At 35.4% G+C, this 9,255-nt stretch overlaps 1 long non-coding RNA gene across 1 annotated transcript; it reads left to right on the forward strand.

The window, feature by feature from the left end:
* The first annotated feature begins 2,377 nt into the window (after positions 1–2,377).
* LOC113061977 (uncharacterized) lies at positions 2,378–3,092 on the forward strand. The gene is made up of 3 exons (XR_003278479.1): positions 2,378–2,494; positions 2,585–2,653; positions 2,960–3,092. It is a non-coding gene; the product is annotated as an uncharacterized LOC113061977 (long non-coding RNA).
* Positions 3,093–9,255: the final 6,163 nt, after the last annotated feature.

Here is a 9,255-nt window from a genome sequence, read left to right on the forward strand (position 1 = left end):
ATATATATATATATATATATATAATTATTTTTTATAATCTTGACTTTATACTGGCAGTTAAATATTCAATAAAAATAATAAGGTTATACTTTTTAAAATCAAGCTGAAATTTATTCACCATATTAGATCTTTAGCCACTGCTAATCAAATTGGTCTTCCTCCTCCATATGCTTACTTGTATTTCCTGTCTGTATAAATGATATTTAATGATAGAGTAGTAATACAGTAGTAATACTTCTGTGGCTTCTTCTTTTTGTCCAGCAAATAGGTCAACAAAATGGATTTGATCTATGAAAATATTGAGTGCATGCCTTCGACGACAGCTCCAGATTTCAGATTCTCTCTGTACAAAGGTAAGATGTTATAGGTTTTAGAAATTATATTTACCTCAGTTCTGTTTAAAATGACACTAGGATCATATTAGAGAGGATTTATTTACTGCAGAAAGAATATTCATGCATTCTGAAACAAAATATCAAATAAAAAAAACTGACAAAAATGAATTTGAATTCTAAAGATGCATATAGACATCCATCCATCCATTATTTTTCTCTTTCTTTCTTTCTTTTATTGTATGTATATTAGTTTAATTTCTCACAAATGTTGTGAGCTCTTTTAAAGGACTCGATCCTGCTAAAAAAAAAAAAAAAAAAAAAAAAACGTACAAATATGTAAGAATACTTATAGATGCATTTTAAAAAAATATGTTACAGGCTACAATGGAAATTCAGAACTTATTTGTTTGGAACAGTTTGTCACTTTAACACAATTTCTGACCCCAGATGTATCATTTGAAGAACAAGAACAAGAGCGAGAAGTCACTTCTCCTAAGTGGACCAAAGTATCTCTGACTCTTCTCAGTCTCTCTCTTGTTTTTGCTCTCGGAGGTCTCTGTGCATTAGGGATGCTTTGTGAGTATAACTGATATAAGATCTTTGCTCTGTTCAGGGTGCATTCAGGTTGCATTCTGTTCAGGGTGCATTTACTAATGTAGAGCAGAAGCAACTTTTCAGCAGTGATGAAACTGATTTTTAACTTTTGCTTTTCTCAGACAAATTAGTTTTAAGCTACAGATTAAGCAAGCATTTTTGAACAATACATATTTATAGGTGATCAAACTGAACATCAGGTGTTTTTCTGGATATTTACATGAATACAAAACTAAAGGCGACACTTAACAAAGTTTCATTTGTTAACATTAGTTAATGCATTAACTTGAATAATCTACAACATTTATTAACCTTTGTTTATGTTAATCAATAAGAATGTAAATGTTGTATTTACAGACACATTTTCTGACATTAAAAATGCATTAGCAAACAATGGGTCTCATTCATGAAACATTCGTAAATATACGAGTAAATATGTGAGTGATTTGCGCGTAAAGAGAACTTCCCGAAAACTCTTCTCCTGATTCACAAAAACTTCGTAAACGTCAGATGTGATAGTGAAATGTGTGTGTGTGTTAATGAATTCCAATCAGTCGTAAATGGGACGCGCGTGCACGCTCATTCTCAATTACCAAAAATCCCTCCCATTAAATCCGACTGACAACTATATATGAGCATCATATTATGACACCAAACGAATGATTCCAACACGTATTTTCAAAAGCGAATGAAAATTAAAATTTCTCAGCTGCAGAAATTGAAGTTTTATTATCAGAAGTTCATTCAAAACGCCACGTTTTATTTTCAAGCGTACATATTGGCGTATCAGGTCCTAAAAAAAGGATGCTTGGCAGCATATTACAGACGATGTTAATAGAGTTTCATCTGTTAATCGAACAGTCCCAGAAGTTAAAAGAAAAACCGTATGTAATTACTATATATAATATTTTTTTCAAAATGCTGTGTAAATATGTACCCGATTATGAATTAAAATGCTGCCGTATTAATGAGCAAAACGTTCAGACGTTAAAAGCACTATTTACGCGTGGCTGGGAGCAGGTGTAGATTTCTTTCGTACCAACTAACATTTGGAAAATACGAACGTTTTAATGAATCCGAAAATTTACGCCACAACCACTTTACACGCGATTTACACCAAAATTCGTTCTGCTCGTGTTTCATGAATGAGACCCAATAAGATTACACATTAAGATTAATACATGCTGTAGAACTGTTATTTATTGTTAGTGTTATCTAATGTAGTTAAATGAAACCTTATTGTAAAGTGTTACTATGTTCATTTTAAATGGAATTATATTTTAGTAATTGTACTTATTTTATTTTATAAACCCCATAAGTCTTCACATTTTTCATATTAAACTGCATATAATTCAGCCTGAAGCATTAATGTACAAATAATTTCAGTCTTAGGTGTTTTGTGAACGTCATACTTTTTAAGTATCTCTCTTTTGACCTGGATTGTTCAAAATGCAACAGACAGCAGATACTTAATCTCTGATAATTGCTGCTGTGATTGGTTTCTCTTTTATTAGATGTCAATACGCTTGCCGATTTGAAATCAGCTCAAGAGAAGAACAGCACAAGTGAGAAACCATAAAAACTGGAGAACACAAATACGTTTCATTCACAGTAGTGTTCACATCTACAATAATGGTTTTGTCATTTTCTTCAAGTCATGAGAGAACTAGAGGAACTGGAAACTAACTGCACCAGAGTTCAAGAATCTCTCCCCCTTTCTGTCGGTGAGTTGGCTTGTGTTTGGCATTTTTAATAACATTTATTTATTTAAATTAAGCATTTATTCCATCACAATTGGTCTAATATGTGTATGAAAATATGTGACACTAGTTACATGGACAATCATTCTGGCTGTAAGTTCTGTACATTAAACTCTTTATCCTAAAAACAAATTCAATAGTTCATTGGAGTGCATTTCTTTGAATAGCTGCTTCTTTCTGATTTACTTTTTAAAGCTTAAAGAAAGCACAAGGAAACAAAGTTTGATTTGCATAAAGTTTTAATTGCACATTGTAATTCATTGTTCACAGCCCAGTCTTGTAATCTCACTGTGAATGGCTGGATAGCTTGTCATGGAAAGCTGTATTTATTCAACTCTGATAAACTGAACTGGTCAAGCAGTCGTGCTTTCTGTATTTCAAAAGGAGCAGATCTGGTCACCATAACCAGCCAAACAGAACAGGCAAGTCAGATCAGTTACAGTCTAGAGTATTGCTATTGATAAGCATTTGTGCAAACAGTTCACACAAAATATGTATAAATGGAAATATGAAATCTTCACAGATCCTACAGTATGATGACTATGTCATGACCAAAACCACTCACAGTTTCCTGCACTTATATTTTGTTGTGGAAATTATGATAACCCGAGTTGTTGATTAAATGCTTCTAGCTTGAGTTTGGTGTATGAATTGTATGTAATGTACGGTGCCCGTAAGGTGACTTGTTCGGTTTAATTAGTTTTGTCGTGGCCATGACATAATCATAGGAGTGTGATAATATGTTGTGGCCACAAGATATTAATCTGGGGGAACGTCATATTATGTCATGGCCACGAGATCATTTTGTCGAGGTAATGACATCCTTATGTCGTGGCCTTAAGATGCTATGTTGAGGGAACAACATCCCAGAATTACATGTTTTTCTCGTGGCCACGAGTTTAATGCGTAAACAATCCTGCATGACCATAGCAACCCAGGATTATCAGAGATGGATTCATTCACATTTTATTTTGAATTACGAAATTATTATATTATTTATACATATACAATTTATGCATTTACATTATGATATTTTATGTTAATGTCGAGCATTTACAGTACACTATTATTTATAAAAGTATTCAGAATGTTAAGTAAAGAGATCAAAATTGAAGAAAAAAAAAAAGAATATGAACAAAATAAAAAAATAACCCATAATAATAGGCTAATAATAATAAAAATGTACACATTTTTGGGGAAAGACTATCAGTTAATGGACTTTCAAGACTGTAGGATGGATAAAAAAGTTTTAATATTTTATTATGCACTTTGTGTAATATTTATTTATGATAAACTTCATTTGAATGCTGACAATCGCATGTAATACAGCCAAATGTAGCCAAAACATATGGTTAATATAATAATTACTTAATTCAAGATAAAATATGAATGAATCCATCTCTGATAATCCTGGGTTGCTATGGTCATGCAGGTTTGTTTACCCATTAAACTCGTGGCCACGAGAAAAACATGTCGTTCCCTCAACATAGCATCTCGAGGCCACGACATAAGGATGTCATTACCTCGACAAAATGATCTCGTCGCCATGACATAATATGACATTCCCACGAGTTAATATGACGTTCCCACAAATTAATATCTCGTGGCCACGACATATTATCACGTTCCCACAAGTTATTATGTTGTGGCCACGACAAAACTAAGTAAACTGAACAAGTCCCCTTACGGGCACCGTAGTAATGAGGTAAAAGATGTGTGTTTCTCCTTTAGGATTTTCTGGTCTCTAAAATTAAACAGACACACTGGATTGGTCTCAATGATCTGAAAACTGAAGGACACTGGGTTTGGGTGAATAACCAAACTCTCAATGAAACTGGAGTACAGTAAGAACTTAATTACTGTAAAATAAATACAGCTGATAATTACTGTAGTTTGAATGACAAACAAAAATCACAATCATTAATGATTGTGATTTTTGTTTTGTTTTTTTACAAGTAAAAAAAAAAAAAAAAGAAAAAACCTGATCATCCAAGACCCAACCTGATCACCTTACCTACAGCTCAGTTATAAAATTACTTTAAGGCTAATAATGTGTTCTTTACCCAGACTGTTTGTGTCTTGAAGGTTCTGGTTCATTAAGGGGCCGATAGAACCTGATAACTGGAGAAACCAGGATCCATCTGGAGAGGACTGTGCAAGTCTGGGAGATGAGAACGGAAACTTTCAGTCTTGGTTTGATGCTTCTTGTAAAAAAATGAAAAAGTTTATTTGTGAAAAGAAAACATCTACTTCTATCATTGATACTAAATAATCCGACCTATACTGATTTTGCATATACAAAGAAAACCAGAGGAAGGTATTTTTTTTTTTTTTTTTGCTTATGTTTTTGTTGTAAAAATGCTTTATTTTTTACTTCAGTGAAATTAACGGAACTATGTATTTGGATGAGTCCTGTTTAAAGTTTAATCTAGAAGCTGTAAATCATACTATACTTGCTAATAATAAAAGTTCTTTGTTTTGATAGCTCACACATCATTCATCTTAGCCAGTTTTATTTATGTGCTTTAGTATATCTGAAACAGTTGTCACCTTTATTTTAATTTGTATGTAGTTGTGATCAGTGGATGACAGCCTTGAGGTCGCACATGGATTTTAAGACTGCTATAGCAAATGATAATGTAAATGTTATATCTGCTATTTCTTGTGAAGCAAATAAAGTAGGTGTTTGTGAGAAACTAAACAGAATTTAATAACTAATAATTTGATAATTTTGCATTTTTACATGTCATTTTTGCCCATTTTATCACTTTGTATTTCTCTGTTCATTTCTCCACAAAAGGTAACAAATGCTCTCATTTGATAAATTGCTTGTAAAGTTCTTTATTTTAAGTTGCTTTAATCAAGTCACCTTGTGCTGTTTTAATAGTGTTTTTTAGAATACAGATTGTCTCAAAGCAGCTTCATAGTAATTAATAGAAAAGTAACAGAATGATGCACAATTCCACAAACATGAGTCAGTTCATTGTTGATTCAGTTCAATAACAGTCAGGGGTGGTAAAAGTACTCAAAAGTTATACTCGAGTAAAAGTAGATGTATCTAAATAAAAAATGACTCCAGTAAAAGTAGAAAGTCCTCCATTCAAACATCACTTGAGTAAAAGTACAAAAGTATCCGATTTAAAACATACTTAAGTACCGGAAGTAAAAAGTAAATATTCAAATTAACTGTAAATATCAATAATTAAGCAGATCAGTTGTTTTGGGAGTGATATGCAGTGTTTTAATTGAACAAATGATGAGATTAGATACTTAAGAATTTGTTAGATTTACAATCAAAAGAGATCTAGAATGAAGAACCTTATCGCAGTATAGGGATTGTACTTTCAATAGACATGTTCCATCATAGCTGCATCAAACAGAAGATGTGCAAGATACAAGGTAAGACTGTTTCAGAATCCTTCAATTAAGTATTCTCAATGAGGAAGAACCACCTCTTTAAAGAGTTAGTTCTCCCAAAAATGAAAATTCTGTCATTCGCATTTTAGGGGCTAAATATCACGTTATTGGTATTGTCGCTTCGATCTGCGGACATGAAAAACAACCACAGACTTGGCAACACTGGTTGGCATATACTACACAGAGCCGTAATTCACTGACAATCTACACAAAAACGATGTTTTTCTCGATTTTGAAAGCGATTTTGTGTAGATTGTCGGTGGACTACGGCTCTGTGTAGTAACTGCCGCTCCACCTGAACCAGTGTTGCCAAATCCGTGGTTGTTTTTCATGTCTGCCGGTCGAAGAAAACCCAATCCCAATAACTTGATATTTAGCGCCTAAAATGTGAATTTTACCAAGGCAACCCTTCCAATAAACGTATATTTTAACCCCGGGAAGCAATTTTTTTATCGGGGAACCTCCTGGAAACGCGTTTGGGCTAGTTTTGGACTAGTTTTGAGAAGCAACTGGTCAGGATTTGTTGTGAAAACCTGGCAACCCTGCATTGAACGCACATGCTGGAGATATCCTTCTAATTACAGGAGCATCTTTACTGATGAGAACAGCATGAAAATCGCATTCGATTTTTTGCACAGCCCTACTGAAATTTAATTCACCCGTGGCAGGCAGAGAAGACATTTCAGCCAATAATAATCTCCCCTTGACTTCAGTGAATTCAAACATATCCTTGAGATATGGGCATGGGTGATCCCTGTCGGGAATCTCGGGACCATTGCGGGCAGCAAGAGCTGCACTATCACCTATTTTAGCGATCATCTTCCACCTCGAACTAACTGCTGCGTGAGCGTATGTTGGCAAAGAACTCGTGAAGTCGCGCATTCTTTTTTTCAAAAGAAAATCAAATTTTTCATTAGTTTGTAAAATCAGTGTAATAAATACTTGAAGCGGGCATGGGGAAATGTATCTGAGTAAAAAGTAAACTTTGTCTTTAATAAAGTAGTGGAGTAAGAGTGAAAGTAGATGCAAATAAAACATACTCAAGTAAAGTACAGATCCCCGAAAAAAATACTTAAGTAAAGTAGCAAAGTATTTTTACTTTGTTACTTACCACCACTGATAACAGTTGATGTTGCAAAATTCACGAGTTATGAGTAAATTCAATTCAGGTATAAATCAAAAGACATTAGTCAAACTATTATGCTCAATTTAGTTTTGTTGTAATCTGATAAAAAATTTGTGGTGGGCCGTTATCGGCATTAACGTGCTGCCTTAACGGGAGACTCTTATCGGGTGATAAAAAAAAATATCGTCGTTAATCTATTGTCAAAGTTGGGTTGGGAGCTGGGTCTATACTAGGCGAGCTACGATGACTTTCACCTTGATATTTTAGCGCGGATGTATACCTTGCCGAATCTGTAGGGGGCGAGAACGAGTCTTTAAACCTGTGTGTATGCCTACTGTGAAATTACCACATCAAACGGGACGTGCTAACATGGATGCAGCTAAGATGCCCCCAGGTTTGCTTCAGGGCTTTATTTTATTTTTTTTAAAGAAGCTTCCCAATGGAAACCTCGACACAAGGTGCAAACAACCTTACACGAGTTTCACACATAATCCGTCTGCAGTGTGTATGCAGTCCGTGTGCGTTACGTATGTGGTGCTGAAGCAGCACGGACTCATACTCATTGTGCTTTCACACAGGACGTGTTTTCAGTCTGCTACTCGGTACGTGAACGATTGCTGGCACTGCTGCAGACGCAACGCTCCTGGAACCCAACTGACAGGCCGCAACCGTGTGAACACTGGAATCTGTTAACATGGGTGCGTAAAAAAATACGCAACACATACGCACTGCAGACGAATTATGTGTGAAACAGGTGTAAGGTTGTTTGCACCTTGTGCACTGTGGAATTCGTTTACAGCTTTCTCAAGCAGTTTGTGATGCATTTTGGAAACAGGAGATGAGCCCCTGGTCTAATGCACCACCTGGCTTGAGAAACCATTCTCAAAGACTTAACGTTACTTTTAGTCATTATTTTATTTGGGTAGCACACATATTCTGAATGCCTTCGGCAGATTTCAAATGAGTCATTTTAATATAGATTAATCGAGATTAAAAAAATTAATCTATGCCCATCACTATTAAAAATAAACATCCTGAATGGCCAACTTCTGAATGGCTGTCAATGACAATATTGTTTATTGATAATAATGTAGTTCCAGAATCTCCCAGCAGTTGATCATTGCATCTTACTGAGCAGCCAGCCAACCCCTGACAACTTCTGTCCATAGTGAACATTTTCAGCAGAATTTCATGCAGCGTCATATGGCACATATGGAGACGACAATCTCCTGTCCCTATATAATATATAATGCTGCCTAAAATAATGCTGAAAATTTGGGTTTTCATTCTTAATATTGGGGAAAATAAAGCAATAAATAATCTATGATGTTTAAAGACATCAGCAGAGCCGAGCTTGATTTGATGATTGTGGAGATCGTCTGTAAGCCATGGGCTGGAGGGTGTTGCACATGCTGCACTAGGGGTGAGAGGACAGATATTGTCAAGACAGAGAATGTCAGCTGCAACATCAAGAGAAGAAAAGTGGTTAGTTGTGGGAGGAAGGTAGAGACCACAAAGGAGAAGTGTATAGTGGAGAGATAGAGATAGGTTACAGCAAAAGGAGACCAGACAATAAGTCAGTGGTGAACATGAAGGTAAACAGAGAGAACTGAAGAAAGAAGCTGTCAGTGAGATGAAGTGGAGTAACGAGAAGACATTTAGTGGTACAGCAGCACAGCATTTTATCCATTTATGCATTCCTGGTTAACTGAACCCTCAACACATCTATATGTGTTACTTCCAAACAGAAGATAATACTCCCTTTGAGTAGGCTCTCGACAGCTCCAGTATAAAAAGTCCTTATCACTTTTTTCATAAGGCCTAAAACCACGGTGTCATCAGCCAACTTCAGCAGTTTGTTAGAACTGTGTTTAGCCATGCAGTCACTAGTATAAAGAGAGTAAACAACAGGCCTGAAGAACCAGCCCTTGGGGGCTCCAATGTTGAGGGTGAGTGTAGAGGAGGTGTAGTTTCCCATTCTAAACACCTGGGGGCGTCCTGTCAAAGTACATGATTCAGTGAC

The sequence above is a fragment of the Carassius auratus genome, chromosome 44 (genome assembly GCF_003368295.1).
Source record: "Carassius auratus strain Wakin chromosome 44, ASM336829v1, whole genome shotgun sequence".
In the NCBI taxonomy this organism is placed as follows: Eukaryota; Metazoa; Chordata; class Actinopteri; order Cypriniformes; family Cyprinidae; genus Carassius; species Carassius auratus.